This window comes from Lithobates pipiens, unplaced genomic scaffold (assembly GCF_037356315.1).
Source record: "Lithobates pipiens isolate NorthernLeopardFrog02 unplaced genomic scaffold, aLitPip1_a1.2 Scaffold_19, whole genome shotgun sequence".
Lineage (NCBI taxonomy): Eukaryota > Metazoa > Chordata > Amphibia > Anura > Ranidae > Lithobates > Lithobates pipiens.
Genome location: NW_027507764.1, coordinates 409,746,269 through 409,763,357, shown reverse-complemented (window position 1 = coordinate 409,763,357; position 17,089 = coordinate 409,746,269).

Sequence of the window (17,089 nt, the reverse complement as noted above, 5' to 3'; positions counted from 1 at the left end):
GGAGAGTTGGGAAACACCACCCTAACTAATGTTCATTTTAATGTTTATTTGTTTTTTAGAATCGAAAAACCCAAATTGTAGGATGTCCTCACAGACACCAGGGCCAAGATTACAGAGTAGTTGCAGTGTGTACATTCCTAGTAGTGTAGGTGTCTGAAAGGCAAATAGGTTGCAAGCAACAATTGACTGATTAGGAAAGTATTTCCTGAATTTGATCATTACTCACTATGTAGGGCCACAGCCACTTGACCATTGTTCCCTTAATACTTTTTACTCTTCTTACTAGGTCATGATCTTCCACGATGTACTATTAGCAGAATGAGTGTAGATATGTTGCATTGTTTAAAGGACCTGGAGCAAATCAAGGAGCTTGCCACTGCTTTACAGCGAAGAATAAGAGATGTTGTGGACATGTTAGCCAAATTTAAATTTCCTCTTGCCTAGTCTGTTTATTGTTACACTTGTTGGCTCTTGTTTGCCCTTTTAATAATTACCATGTTTTTATGACTTTTAAATGTGAAAGTTTAGGGACAGAATTCAGTGTTTCTACACTCCTCTATGTGCACCACCAGGTCCCGTTTTCTAGATTTTCCTCAGTCTAAAAACTACTGTGCAAATTATTAACAGTGAAAATGACAACATCACCTGTGCCAAATTCAAGAAGTCTCGAAAACATGACCTGGGTTTGCATCTTGAGGAGGAGAGTTGGGAAACACCACCCTAACTAATGTTCATTTTAATGTTTATTTGTTTTTTAGAATCGAAAAACCCAAATTGTAGGATGTCCTCACAGATAACACTGACAGGTGGCACTGGGGACAGATTGCAGTGGGGACAGATTGCAGTGACATTTTGGGAACCTTACAAATGGATATCCTGGTGTTAATGGATATGTGAAGCCAAACTTTTTTGAGGGAATAAAGCAGGGAAGAATTGTAATGTTGTCAAGTTTTTATTACTATATGTGGCTCAGCTATGTATTTGCCAGATAGAAAGTTATGGAATATCCAGAATTGTACAGTTTTCACCAGAACAAGACAGGGTAAATCTTTGATGGGAACGCCTCTTCTAGTATCTACTGTCTATGGTGTACGTTTACCAAACAGAGAAGAACCAAGATCCTGATGATCACGGCTGGTCTCTCTGGTGTGCCAGTTTATAAAGCTGAGATGAGGAGTGGAGATCATGTTATTCACCTCTCATCATAGGACACATGCTTCTGTCATTCACTTTTAGACAGATGACTTTAAGGTGAGATCTAAAGATCTCACTAGCCATCTCTGTAAAATATCTCCGTTTCAGATTCTCCAGCTCAGAGGTGGAGAATATGGGTGGGAAGCTTCTGTGATGTGAGGAATGAGGCTTCTTTCTTCCTAATATCAGCAACAGCAAGATTAAAGATTGATATAAATAATAACTTTATATATGTGTGTATATATGTTTTTTATATATATAGTATATTTACAATATATATAGATCTCTATCTCTATGTATTCACACATATCACAAACACACACACAGTTTGGTTATCATGTATTTTCTTTTATGCAGAATTGTTGGCAGAATTGCACAATTTTTGCCACGATTCAAAATTGCTGTAAAATTGTGTCAAAATACGCAATGTGCTTTTGGGTGCCATTCATTGTTAATGGCACCCCAAAAAAACAGTTAGCAGACAAGCATTTTGCCACACATTTTGTCATTTGACAAATACACTACAAACGTGCCAAAATGCACATTGAAAAAATGCACAACACTCCATGCCCAAAAAATGTTTGATTTGGCTTTTTGGCCCTTTTTTGTGTGCATTTTGGTACAGTTTATGCACTTTTTGCTGCTTTTTTCAACACACATTTTGGCTTGTTTTTTAAAATGTATTGGTGCTTTTTTAACCTCTTCAGCCCTAGAAGGTTATCCTGCTTAACCGCTTGCCACCCGCCCACGATCGCTCCTGACAGAGCCAGAATGAGGATCTGTGTGTGTAAATACCCAAATCCACGTTCTGGCAGGGGAGAGGAGACAGATCGTGTGCTCCTAGTATATAGGAACACTGATTGGTCTACCTCCCCCAGGCAGTCCCATCCCCCTACAATTAGAACACGCTGAGGGAACACATTTAACCCCTTGATGGCCCCCTAGTGTTAACCCCTTCCCTGTCAGTGACATTTATACAGTAATCAGTGGCTTATTTTAGCTCTGATCGCTTTATGGATGTCAGTGGTCCTAAAAAAGTGTCAAAAGTGTCTGATCTGTCCGCCACAATGTCGCAGTCCCAATAAAAATCGCAGATCGCCGCCATTGCTAGTAAAAAAAAAGGAATAAACGTATCCCCTATTTTGTAGACGCTATAACTTTTGTGCAAACCAGTTAACCACTTCTTGACCAGCGCACGACGATGTACATCGGCAGAATGGCAGATTGGAGCAGAGATCAGTGTTCACTAACACACAGCCCAGCCCCCCCCAGTTAGTAACATGCCCCTAGGACACACTTAACCCCTACACTGCCACCCCCTGGTTAACTCCTTCACTGCCAGTGTCATTTACACAGGAATCAGTGCATTTGTATAGCACTGATTGCTGTATAAATTAAATGGTCCCAAAAAGGTGTCAAAAATGTCCGATGTGTCCGTCATAATGTCACAGTCACAATAAAAATCACTGATCGCCGCCATTACAAGTAAAAAAAAAAATTTATAAAAATGCCATAAAACGATCCCCTATTTTGTAAACACAATAAATTTTGCGCAAACCAATCAATAATCGCTTATTGAGATATTTTTTACCAAAAATATGTAGAAGAATATGTATCGGCCTAAACTGCGGAAAAAAAATGTTTTTTTTTATATATTTTTGGGGGATATTTATTATAGCAAAAAGTAAAAAATAATGCGTTTTTTTTAAATTGTCGCTCTTTTTTTGTTTACAGCGCAAAAAATAAAAACCGCAGGGGTGATCAACTACCACCAAAACGAAGCTCTATTTGTGGGAAAAAAAGTATATCAATTTTGTTTGGGTACAGCATTGCACAACCACGCAAGTGTCAGTTAAAGCGATGCAGTGCCGTATCACAAAAAATGGCCCAGTCAGGAAGGGTGTAAATCCTTTCCGGGCTGAAATGGTTAAAATGTCCTTACTTTGAGGATGGATATCGTTGTTATGGCAGCAGCTAGCTGCTATAACCCTGGTATCCTCAGGTTCGGCCGGCGGTCTGCTACAAGATAAAAGTGTTCTCTGTGGCAGATTGGCCGCAAGATCACTTTTATCAGCGGCTGGAGAGTGCCCTCCCTCCTGCTGCGCTCCGGTGCCCTCCGCCGCTTACCGGAGCCGTCGGCAGCAGCAGAGGCGATCTGGTCCTATCGGTGGCTGTGCATGGAGACGAGTGAGGGGAAGACCCATCTCCATGACAATGCAGAGCGGAAGCGACGTCAAAATGCCACTTCCGCACGTAGCTCTTAAAAGGCCATTTTTTAAATAATTTTTTTTAAATGACACATTTTTTTATTTTATTTTTTTATTGCATTTTAGTGTAAATATGAGATCTGTGGTCTTTTTGACCCCAGATTTCAAATTTAAGTGGTCCCGTTTTTTTTTTTTTCTATTACAAGGGATGTTTACATTCCTTGTAACAGGAATAAAAGTGACAACATTTTTTTAAACAGTGTAAAAATAAAAAATAAAAGGTAAAATAAATAAGAAAAAAAAATTAAAAGCACCCCGTCCCGCCGAGCTCTGTTGCAGAAGCGAATGCATACATGAGTAGCACCCACATATGAAAGCGGTGTTCAAATCACACATGTGAGGCACTGCCACGATCGGCAAAGCAAGAGCAATAATTCTAGCCCTAGACCTCCTCTGTAACTCAAAACTTGCAACCTGCAGAATTTTTTAAACGTCACCTATGGAGATTTTTAAGGATAAAAGTTTGTCACCATTTCATGAGCGGGCACAATTTTGAAGTGTGACATGTTGGATATCAATTTACTTGCTGTAACATTATCTTTCACAATATAAAAAAATAATTGGGCTAATTTTACTGTTGTCTTATTTTTTAATTCTGCGCAAATTTTTATTCTCTAGGGTGTTAGAAGAAAAAATTATAATGTTTGGGGGTTCTAAATAATTTTCTAGCAACAAAACAGTTTTTAACTTTTAACAAGTAAAAAAGAGGCCTGGTCCTTAAGTGGTTAATGACCCGGGCATTTTTTGCGATACGGCACTGCGCCGCTTTAACTGACAAATGTGCAGTCGTGCGACGCTGTGCCCAAACAAAATGGATGTCCTTTTTTTTCCCATAAATAGGAACTTTCTTTTGCTGATATTTGCTCACCTCTGTGGTTTTTATTTTTTGCGCTATAAACAAAAAAAGAGCAACAATTTTGAAAAAAATAACAAACAATATTTTTTACTTTTTACTATAATAAATATCCCCAAAAATGTTTTTAAAAAACAAATTTCTTCATCAGTTTAGGCCAATATGTATTCTTCTACATATTTCTGGTAAAACAAAAAAAAAAAATAGTAATAAGCGTATATTGATTGGTTTGCGCAAAAGTTATAGCGTCTACAAAATAGATGATATATTTATGGTATTTTTATGTAATTTTTATTATTATTATTATTTTTTTTTACTAGTAATGGTGATCTGCAGTTTTTAGCAGTACTGCAACATTGCAGTAGACAGATCGGACACTGATGACACCTTTTTGGGACCACTGACATTTATACAGGGATCAGTGCTATAAAAATGCACTGACTACTGTGTAAATGTCACTGGCAGGGAAGGGGTTAACATTAGGGGGCAATCAAGGGGTTAAATGTGTTCTCTAGTTAGTGTCTCTTATCGCTGTTTGTAATTACTACAAACAGCAGATCTTTCTCTCCTATCCTGTCAGAATGTGAATTTGTGTGTTTCCTTGCATGTCTCCCTCAGATCTACAGCAACTGCACTTCCAAGTGCACTTGCAGTCTACTTGTAGTGGAAAGTGGATTTGCCTTTAGTAAATAACCCATACAGTCCTTTTAACTTCTTCAGATCCGCGCTATAGCCGAATGACAGCTCTGACCTACTTTGCCGGGAGGGTATCAATAGACGTCCCCCCCATCCCCAAAAGGCCTGCGCACCCCCTGCAGGGTGCGCGTGGCGTGCTCTGTGATCAGCGAGTCTATGAGATCACACTGGAGCGGTGCGCTGGCAGGGCATGAGAAAAAATCCTACCAGCAGTTTCTTTGGAGTGGTGAAGGAGAGGTGAATTCACAGCTCATCCACCGCTGCTCCCCATTGAAATCAGTGGGGTAGCTCTGCGATACCGCCGGCAAAACGCTGCTTTGTCTGCATTTTTCAGGTGGATTTAACCCCTTTCCTTCCACTAGTGGGGGGGGGGGGTAAAACCTGCCCCGCTAGCGGCCAAATCGTGCCGCTAAAAGGACAGTAAAGAGGCGCTAAAAATACCACCGCTTTACCGCTGACGCTGGTGGTGGCTCAATGGGAAAGGGGTCTCAGTGTTGCCTTATCTGTGCCTATTAGTGCCCATCAGTGCAGCCTATCAGTGCTGCCTCATCAGTGTATATCAATGAAGAAGAAAAATTACCTGTTTGCAAAATTTTATAACAAACTAGGAAACATGATTTTTTTTTTTTCAAAGTTTTCCATCTTTGTTTGTTTGTTTAGCAAAAGTAAAAATCCAATCTGTGATTAAATACCACCAAAAGAAAGCTCGATTTGAGTGAAAAAAATAATAAAAATTAAGTGGGTACAGTGTTGTATGATCGCGCAATTGTCATTCAAAGTGTGTCACCGCCGAAAGCTGAAAATTGGTCTGAGCAGGAGGGGGGTTTTAGTGCCCGGTAAGCAAGTGGTTAACTTTGGTTAGACTTTTAAAACTCAGCTGCTCTGTAATCACACAGGTATCTCAGGAGATCACAGGCAGCCCCTCCCCCTTCTACACAGATCTCAGGTGTTCTCTGAGGAAAAACTTCTCCTCTCTTCTCCTTCTGAGAACAAATGTTCTCCGCTTCATAAACAGGGTGCCAGAAGAGAAGATTTTTCTCTGAGAACTGAAATGAGATAAATTATCTCTGTTTGATAAAAGTACACCTAAGAGGGGAATTCCCCTTGCTTTGGACAGATTTCCTCTCATTTTCTGTTGAGCAAAACTAAAGTGACCGGGGGGTTTTAAGCTTTGTCTACTCCAATGTGTTTGGACTATACATCCACTTTAAAGCTGCTACGATTTTCACATCAGAGACCTAGAAAGGGAACATTATACTTCCTTCTTGGGCACTATGCTATTGAAGAAACTTCCATATTAGGATTTACACAGTGTTGGCCGCTGCCATGTTGCATTATATTGAGCCCATAAGTGGCCCATCAGCTGATTTTTATTACAATTATCACTCTGGCCCACTCATCTACTGCCAGAGCAGATTTCCCATTATTTATTTCTAGTTAGGATACCACTATGTGCATTTTTATTGGAATAGCCACACCCTAAGACCCCTTTCACACCAGGGCGTTTTGCAGGCGCTATAGCATTAGAAATAGCGCCTGCAATCCGCCCTAAAGAAGCTGCACCATTATGTGTAGTGTTAAAGCCCGAGGGCTTTCACACGACAGCGGTGCGCTGGCAGGACGTCAGGAAAAAGTCCTGCCAGCAGCTTCTTTGGAGCGGTGAAGGAGTGTGTTTACCGCTCCTCCACCGCTGTTCCCCATTGAAATCAATGGGGCAGCGCTGTAATACCGCCCCACAAATCCGGCGGTAAAACGCCGCTAAAAATTGCGGCGTTTTACTGCCCATGCTATGGGTGGTGTGGTGTGAAAGGGGTCTTAGACATGTAGGGTATATTTATAAAGCAATCAATTTGACATTTACCAGACATTCACTGTAGTTAAATCACACTAGTGCATTTGTTTTAAATGACAGTGATTAATTCATCCCCGGTGAATGTGTGGTAAAAGTCACATGCTTCTATTTTACTGTTATTTCCTTCTTTTTTTTTCTGTTTCTGATGGATGTTATTTATCCCTAATGGCCCATACACACGATTTGATTATCATACGACAGATCTTTTTTCGCTTAATAGTCGCAAGTAGAAATTAAGTAGGTTACTAAAGTCACAAAAATTCTCGTACGACAGAAAAAAAAAAAAAATCGACTGTGATGTCATGTGTTGTAATGTATTTGTATTGCTCTGTACTAACAATCTAAATATTGTATGATCGTGTCAAAAAATGGAAAATTCCTATCAAAATACTTACCGTAATTTTCCTTTCCTGATGGACTCCATGGCAGCAACGTGTGGGTTAAGTCCCGCCTCCACTACCCATAGGACACTACTCCCATAAATCTTTGCTCCCTGCCCCTGGCCGTGTTCGGTAACTAGCCTACTCCAGCCATTTTGGGAGGGAACTCCTGCTGCCATGGAGTCCATCAGGAAAGGAAAATTACGGTAAGTATTTTGATAGGAATTTTCCATTTTCCTGACAGACTCCATGGCAGCAACGTGTGGGAAATAACTCGCCAAACACACCCGGGTGGGCAAAAAATGCTGAACAAAAGATTTATTTAACACTGTCGGCCGACAGGACTTTCAAACCAAAATCAACAGAGGATAAAGAAGCTGGCTCAACACAATAGTGAGACATGAAAGTATGAATAGAAGACCAGGAGGCCGCTCTGCAGATTACATCAGGTGCAACGTGGCGTGAAGCCGCCCATGAGGTTGAGAGACTTCTGGTAGAGTGAGCTGTAACCGCCTCAGGAGGAGCCAAGCCCTTCTCTCTATAAGCCCATTGATTTGCTTGAACCACCCAAGCAGCGATGGATCTAACGGAGGCCTTGGCGCCTCTACTTTTCCCGTTAAATAGCACGAAGAGGAAGTCAGATTGACGAAAAGAAGCTGTAATATCCAGATATTGTTTTAGAGTAACTCCCAAATCGAGTGGATGTGGATCTTGACTTCCAGCAGAATTGAAGGTAGGAAGAGTGATTTCCTGGTTTTCATGGAAAACAGAGGTCACCTTGGGATTTTTCCCCAACATCGGAATTAGGACCACCCTATCTGGAAAGAAGGTGAGAAAAGGTTCCTTTGCACCTAGAGACTGAATTTCGGAGATTCTCTTCGCCGAGGTTATGGCTACCAGAAAAGAGGTTTTAAGGGTTAATTCTCTGATTGAGAGCGTTCTGTCAAGTTGAGAGAAGAAATCTAGAACCAATGGAAGATCCCATTTGGGGAATCTAGGCTTCCTTTGTGGCCTAAGCCTGACTGCTCCTTTGAAGAATTGTTGGACCAAGGGATGATTGGCCCATGCGACTCCGGAAAAGGCTGAAATTGCTGAAACCTGGACCCGGAGAGAACTAACCGAAAGGGAGATATCCAATCCCGATTGCAAGAAGCTTAAGACGTCCCGGACTGTCAGGGTATTACAGGAACTGGATCTTGAAGACAAGTGATCTGCAAACTTCGCCCAAATTCTCTCATATACCCGGTTAGTACTGCTTCTTCGAGCACTAAGAAGAGTGGGAATGACTTCTTCAGGACAGCCTAAAGCCTTCAACCGTCCCCTTTCAAAAACCAAGCCTTTAGGCGCAGGTGATCCGGGCAAGGATGTAATCTCGACCCTTGAGACAGAAGGTCTGGCCTGGATGGTAAAGGAATTGGATCCCTGACACTGAGGAGCATCAGAAGCGGAAACCAGGGTCTGTTGGGCCAATAAGGGATTATGGCTATCACTTCTGCTGTCTCTGACCTGAGTCTCCTCAGGAACTGATGAATAATAGGAGTTGGGGGAAAGGCATAGGCCTTGTGGAACCACCATTTCTCCGTCAAGGCATCCACCCCGTAGGCTTGAGGATCCCTGTACCTTGAATAATACTTCTCTAGTTTTTTGTTGCAAGGGGAGGCAAACAGGTCGACTTCTGGGGAGAACCCCATTGTCAGGATCCAGCTGAACACTTCCTCGTGGAGAGACCACTCGTTGTTGTCCAGAAGTATCCGGGAAAGAAAGTCTGCCTGAACGTTCTGAATCCCTGGGACATAAGATGCTGTCAGATCCTTCAAGTTCCTCTGAGCCCAGGTCATGATCGGTTCCACCTCCTGGAGAAGGGATAGACTTCGGGTACCCCCTTGCCTTCTTATGTACGCCACTGCTGTGGTATTGTCTAGCCTGAGAGAGACCGAGGCTCCTGAAATCAGATGCCGAAAGGCTAGCAGAGCTTGAAAGGCTGCCCTTAACTCCAGGATGTTCGACACCGTCCCTCTGGAGGGGAGAATCCAGGTGCCCTGAGCCATTTCCGCCAGACAGTGGGCGCCCCAACCCCTGTTGCTGGCATCTGTTGTTATGGTGACCCATGAGATGGGGAGAATGGAATGGCAGTTGCAGAGATTTTCCCGTTGGAGCCACCACAGAAGGGAATTCCTCATGGATAAGGTGATCCGAATCAGCTGGGTTTTGCTGCCTGACCATTGAAGAAGGAAACCCCTCTGAAAGGGCCTCATCCTCCACTGTGACCACCTCACCATCGGAATTGTCGCTACCATAGTGCCTATAATTTTCAGGCACTGGAGAGCCTGGAGATGAGAGGCAGAGAGGGCTGGACGGATTCTGTCCCTGACCACTGACAACTTCTCTTCTGGCAATGAGATGGTGCCTCTGACAGTGTTGAATAGGGCCCCTAAGAACACCAGCCGCTGAGATGGGACCAGCTGGCTCTTCTCCAAGTTCAAGATCCACCCGAATTCCTGTAGGGTGGAGATGACCTGCTTCCTGTGTACCAGAAGTTGATCCTTATCTTGAGCCAACAACAGAAGGTCGTCTAGGTAGTGATGTAGACGAATCCCTTTGGTTCTCAGGAGAGCTACCACTGCCAACAATACTTTTGAAAATACACGAGGAGAAGTTGATAGCCCGAAGGGAAGGCAAGTAAACTGAAAATGGCTTTCGCCCACGGAGAAGCGGAGATACTGCTGGTAATTTTCTGCAACTGGGACATGAAAATAGGCGTCCTTGAGGTCTATGGAGACCATCCAGTCCCCTGCTTGGACCGATTGTTGAATTGTGGATAAAGACTCCATCTTGAATTTTTCTTTTTTGATAGAACTGTTCAAGTGGGTTAGATCTATGACCGGCCTCCAGGCCCCGCTCTTTTTCCGGACCATAAACAAAGGAGAGTAGATTCCCATGCCTCGCTGAATGACTGGAACATGGATAATGGCGCCTTGAGCCAACAAAGATTCCACGTAGGCTAGAAGAATTAGCCTTTTTTCGTCTGAGGCTGGGAGAGAGGTGGGGACCCATCTGAGTCTGGGAGATTCCTTGAAGGTCCAAACATGACCTGAGGAGACTGTCTTGATGGTCCAGAAGTCTTGGATCGAGGCCGCCCAGACATGGCGAAAGTGGAAAAGACGAGCCCCCACCTGCCCTGTCTGAGCGGGCCCAACCTCAAAAGGATTTAGTTGGTTCCCTCTCTCCCTTCAAATCACTTTTTGTAGATTTTTTAAAAGAGGATTGTCTTGATTTCCAGGACCTGGAAAATTCACGGCCTGGTCTGTAACTGCGAGCTTCCCTGGCTCGTTCCTGGTACTGTCTCTTTGGAAAAGACCTTCTCTGGGCTTGCAAACGCCGGTCCTGGGGGAGGAACCCCGACTTTCCACCAGTGGCTCGGGTAATAGCCTCATCCAACTTATTGCCGAAAAGGGAGGACCCTTCAAAGGGGATGCGGCACCATACTTGTTTTGAGGCTGGGTCTGCCAGCCAGGGGCGGAGCCAAAGAGCCCGTTTAGCCGTAACAGAAGAAAGCATCACCCGAGCCACCAGGCGTATAATGTCGATAGAGGCCTCCCCAAGAAAGGCGGAGGCCAGCCTAAGCTCTTGGATAGGCGAGCTCTTAGCTGTATCTTCAGAGATATTTCTAAGTGTCTCATCTACACTATCTGTCCATATCTCCATTGCTTTGGACATAGCGGCCAGAGCCAACGCTGGCTTACAGGCCATTCCTGCTGTGAGATACACTCTCTTCAAATCAGCATCAATTCGTCTGTCCAGAATGTCCTTAAAAGACACGGTATCCTCTAAGGGAAGTGTGACATGTTTCACCAGCCGCATGACTGCTGCGTCTACCAACGGTGCTGACTCCAAATGCTTCACCTCTTCTTCCTTGAAAGGATAGAGTTTCGAAACCTTTGATAGCATGGAATTTTTCTTCTCCACCTTGCCCCATTCATCTGTGATAATCTCACCTAGCTCAGAAATAAAAGGAAAATTAATCCGTTCCTTCTTTAATTGCTTAAAGAATTTTCTTTGTTTGGAAGGAGCAGCCACAGAATCTTCCCAGTTCAGTGTCTCTTTAACAGCTCTGACCAGAGGAGGCAGTAGAGCGAAATCAAAGCCCACACAGGGATCACTTTTATCAGAGTCACTGTCAGATATGGCAGCTGAGGGGTGGCTATGCGCAGAGGATTCCCAAGTATCCTGCAGCTGAGTCTCCCTTCCTGGAGAAAGTGGCAGCTCTGCCGGGGGAACATAGGACTGGCCCTCAATATTTCTGAGGGACTCCTTAACAACTTTCTCCACCAGGGTTTTAAGTTGTTGATCCGCGTCACCCCTTTCATTAGAAGCCTTGGCATAGCAAGGATCGCATAAAGATTTTCCTGCCGGTACAAGAGCTCTGCACCCCCAACAAGCACTAGCTGAGTGACTAGATTGAGTCCTCGAGGAGTGCGATCTTTCTTCACTACGGTGTCCTGATTTTGAGGAGGAACCATAATGTTTAGATTTGGAAGAGGAGTGCCGGTGATGCGACTTGGAGGAGTCGCTCCCTCTATGAGAGTTGCGATGCTGTTCTGACCTGGAAGGGCTGAAAAAGACACAAGACACAAGACAAGAAACCACAAGATACAAGACATCAGGACAGAGCTAACAGATACATACCCCTCCCCCACCAGACCTTCAGGTGATCATTAGAAATACCTTTTATGAGAGGGCTGGCCACAAGCAGGCGGTAAGGAATCCATGTCCTCAGCGATATCCATACGCGCTGAAAAGATGACAAGGGATCAGTGCAAGGGACAGGGAAGGGATAGCCTCCCTATCCCAGAATGCCACTTACCAGTGGATGCAACACAGAGGCAGGGGGAAGTCACCGCAACAGCCCGCAAGCATTCCCAAAGCTTGCAGACAAATTCCACATTTAAATAGCCCGCCCCTGTGATGTCACCGCCGTGCCTGTGCGCATGCGCGAAACAGCGGCATTTTGCCGCTATCGCGCATGCGCGAAACCAAGCCTCGATCTCAACCGCGTTCGCGCATGCGCAGTACGGCCGAAAACGCAAACCCAGAAGTAGAACGGCGGCTGGAACGCGGAAGAACCAGCCGCCATGCCTGCACATACAAACAAACAGAAACAAACGAAGACAAATAATAAGATACAAAAACTGCTGCCATAAAGAACTTTTAGAACCTCTCACCACTCCCACCACGATCGATCACTCGGCCGAAGATAAGGTAAGATGACACCGGACTTTCCAGGGGGCAAAACAGGTCACCTGCTAATAGCTGGCTATCCGACCAATGCGCAGCCTGCCTGCCAGTGGCCAGGACATGTGGCTTCTTCACAGCGCCTCTTCCACTGCCCACTCCATACCCTGCTAATAGCTAGGGCTTAGCGGAGTAATGCGACTTTCCAGACCCAGAGTCGCAGACCGGCCGACCTCGATCGTGGGGATGATAAATCTTCAGGTAGGAAGACCACTTCTGGGTCCTTCGGAGGAGGACAAAAAAAGAACACGGCCAGGGGCAGGGAGCAAAGATTTATGGGAGTAGTGTCCTATGGGTAGTGGAGGCGGGACTTAACCCACACGTTGCTGCCATGGAGTCTGTCAGGAAAGCAGTATTTTAAATCCGAATTTCGGATTGTGTGTATGGGCCATTAGGTAGACTATAACTTCTTTTGATTGTCCACATATTCTGTTTAAGCATTTGCATATTTCTGAGAACAATATAATCCATTTTTTTTTAAATGACATGCAGCAAACCTGATTTCTATAAAACTTTAACAATAATGCATTTACCAAAATATACTTTTTTTTTATTTTATTTTTTTTACATCTTATTTTGTTTCTAAATGGTTGCAATCAACTTCCATAAGTTGATGATTCCTCTGTTGTGTTTCTGTAGATAAATTGGATAAACTACATTGGATTTTGAGTTTGTATCTATTTTCAGCTTCAATTTCAAGGAGAAAATCTAAAACCCTAAAACTGATTTGATTGTCAACATTCCTTTTGGTTTTTATCTTCCCCTTCATTTGGAAATAAACATTGCTTTTCCCTCAATATTCCTTTGCTCATACATCACTGCAGTTACTGAATAAATTGGATGTGTTATCCATCATTTATAGACAGTTAATTTATGCTGGTGTTGCTGGTGTAAAATAAAGCCCTTTGCCAGAGATGGGAAAAATAAAACTGATGTCCACTTGTAGGTTGATCCCTTGAGCTCTACTGGCACATTTAAAAATTATCTGCTGAGCCAAGCTGACAGTTGAAACATAAATAAACCCTGTTAATAATTCATTAAAAGCTCTTGGCACAAACTGATCCATTGCTGCATCTCACGTTTGCCCAAAATCTAGCATAAAAGAATTGCTTATCCTACTAGCTCTATATACAATTTCATTTGTTTAGAGTACAACCAAGGAGAATGATCAGCTGCAAGAAATCAGTCACCATTCTATGCATATGGCACAGGCTGGCATTTTTATTCTCAATTCAGGTCACTGTGACCAAGTTCACACTGTAAACTGCTGCCTAGTATACTTCATTGTACCCTTGATGGCACCATGTAACAAATGCTGTCTAGTGTACTTTGCCAGGATTTGCATAAAAGGTTTATTTAGTCCTTGTAAGAGCTCTGTTGACTGTTCTGGGAATACTAAAGCCAGCCATACATGGATTGAAATGCGGATGGTTCAGTGTGAACTGGTCAAATTTCCATCCATGTATTGGCATTCTGGTTGTACAAAAGTCGATTTATCGATTGACTTCAGTGCAACCACCCTGTCAGGTTTTTTTTCGAAATGATCAGTGTCACTGGCTATAGTTGGCAACACTGATCATTGTGTTCTGAGTGATTCCCCTATCCAACTTGAATGTGTGGATGGGGGAATTGCCACATTTTTTTGTTCAACCCGTTGGTTGAACTAAAAAAAATGTATAATGTATGAACTGCTGTCCTATAGTTTTAACCATGGCCTTTTTATAGGTTTTTGTTTGCCCGCTTCATGACATCTGCCTGAAAACCCTTGCCTTGACCTCTCCCTTTTTTTTTTAAGCAATGCTCTGACCTGATGATTGAATTCTTTGCTCAAGTATCCTCCTTGCAGAGGTTCCTAGTGAAGACCAACCCCCTTACAATATGTTCCTTAAGGCTGGGTTCACACTGCTGCGGCTAGGAGATCCGGATGTGATTTGCACCGCACTGCAGTGCAAATCACATCCGATCTCTGTGCGTTGCGAGTTCAGCCATACAGATAGTATGGCTGAATTCGCATCGCACCCGCCCCAAACTCGCACAGGACCCTTTTTTTGGTCCGCAGCAGAATTGGATCGCATGGGTGTTTACACCATGCGATCCGATTCCTGTCCGAGTTTGCAGATCGCACTGCGATATGCAAACTGATCTGGGGGTGTCATTAACATTTCACTGACACTCCCAGCAGTTCGCATAGGGCAGTGTGAACTGCCGCCGGGAGGCATGCGATTCAGGAACCCGCCGCGGATTCGCGCCGTTCCCGCATCGCTTCAGTGTGAACCCAGCCTAAGCCCCATACACACTATCAGATTTTCTGCTGATTTTTTTCCTTCAGATTTACTAAAACCATATAATATGGGGTCAAACCTTAGGAGTTTCAATTTGTATGCAATCAGGCAGGCCCTTGCACTACATGGTTTTGGTAAATCTGAAGACAAGAAAATCTGATAGTGTGTATGGGGCTTACGTCAAGGTTATGCCTATGTGACATCACATTTTATCTACTCAAAACTGTGTCAGTAACTTTCTTCTGGTAGACTTTTATAGGGTTTATATTATTTTCTCTAGGCTCTAGAATGTTATGAAAATAAGAATTTTGCATATCACCTTTGTATTTTTCATTGGAATTCCCAGTAACATCACATGGAATTTAATTATAAAATTTTATATTCTGTCATACAAAACACTACTAAGCTGTCTATGAAAATAAATCTAATAATTATTTCAAGCATATTTATTAATGGAGTATCTAGAAGCCCACACCTCCCCACAATATTTCACTTTATCTTAGCTACATTAAAAGCTTCCCGACTGCCTCACGCAGATATACTGCGGAAGAATGGCACATACAGGCAGAATCACATACCTGTACGTTGCCCTTTAAGAGGCGGGTTGCTGGCACGCACTTGTTTCGGGAGCTTCGTGAGCGAGATCGCGGGTCCCGCAGACTCGATGTCTGCAGGGATACCCACGATCGTCTCACAGAGAGGAAGAATGGGAAATGCTAATGTAAACAAGCATTTCCCCATTCTGCCTAGTGACATTGTCACTGATCACCGCTCCCTAATCGGGAGCGTGATCAGTGTTGTATCGCACACACCCCCTCCCCCCCCACAGTTACAATCACTCCCTAGGACACACTTAACCCCTACAGTGCCACCTAGTGGTTAACCCCTTCACTGCCAGTCATATTTACACAGTAATCAATGCATTTTTAATTGCACTGATCGCTGTATAAATGTGAATGGTCCCAAAATCATGCCAAAAGGGTCCAATCTGTCTGTCTGTCCAATCGCAGTCACGATAAAAATCGCTGATCGCTGCCATTACTAATAACTACTATATTTTTTTACTAATAAAAAAAATAATAAGAAAAATGCCATAAAAATATCCTCTATTTTGTAAACGCTATAACTTTTATGCAAACCAATAAACGCTTATTGCAATTTTTTTTACCAAAAATATGTAGAATAATACGTATCAGCCTAAACTGAGGAAAAAATATATTTTTTTATATATTTTTTTGGGGATATTTATTATAGCAAAAAGTAAACAATAATGCGTTTTTTTCAAAATTGTCACATTTCTTTGTTCATAGTACAAAAAATAAAAACCTCAGAGGTGATCAAATACCCCCAAAAGAAAGCTCTATTTGTGGGTAAAAAAGACGTCAATTTTGTTTGGGAGCCATGCTGCACAACCGTGCAATTGTCAGTTAAAGTGACTCAGTGCCGAATCGCAAAAAGTGCTCTGGTCTTTGGCCAAAATGGCCCGAGGGCTTAAGTGGTTAAAGTGGACCTTCGTATGGACCATCAGAAAGAAAGTAAAGCCACCATGCAAAAGGTTGTGAAAACACATAACAAAAAGAAAGATATTTATTGTTACTTGCAGGCTTTCCAAGAACTTTATAATTTTTCTTATCTGCCACTCTCCTCCAAGTGGTCATCTCACGAAAGGGCAGAGGATCCCCTTAATTCCTGGAGTTATAACCCACCCCTCTTACCCATGTGACACTAAACATCATCTGAGTAAAGAAAAGAAAACTGAAAATTGTTTCATACTTACCGTAACTTTCTTTTCCTGGTGCCTGTCCATGGCATCATACCTGTGGCAAGCTCCATCTTGGCTCTTCCCTCAGGACCAGTGAATATTATAAAAGAAAGGATAAGTGCATTCCCAGCATTCTATGTAATATGGCATACTGAGGTTGGGATTGTATGCTGCCATGGATATGCCCCAGGAAAGGAAAATTACGGTAAGTATGAAACAATTTTCTGTTTTCCTAGTGCTTCCATGGCAGCATACCTGTGACAAATAACTAGCTGAATTGGGTGGGATGATGCATAGTAAAAGATTTATGTGAAACATAATTTAAAATAGGCAAATGCTGGCCTGATAGCCTGTCTGCCAGTTTCTACAGATAAGAAATCTGCAGGGTCTACTCTGTAACATTTTGTAAACGCATGTTGTGATGACCATGATGCTACCCTTTAGAACGTTTTGATGGGAACATCTGCTCTGACCATCCAAGAAGCAGAAAACAACCGGGTGGCATACAGCC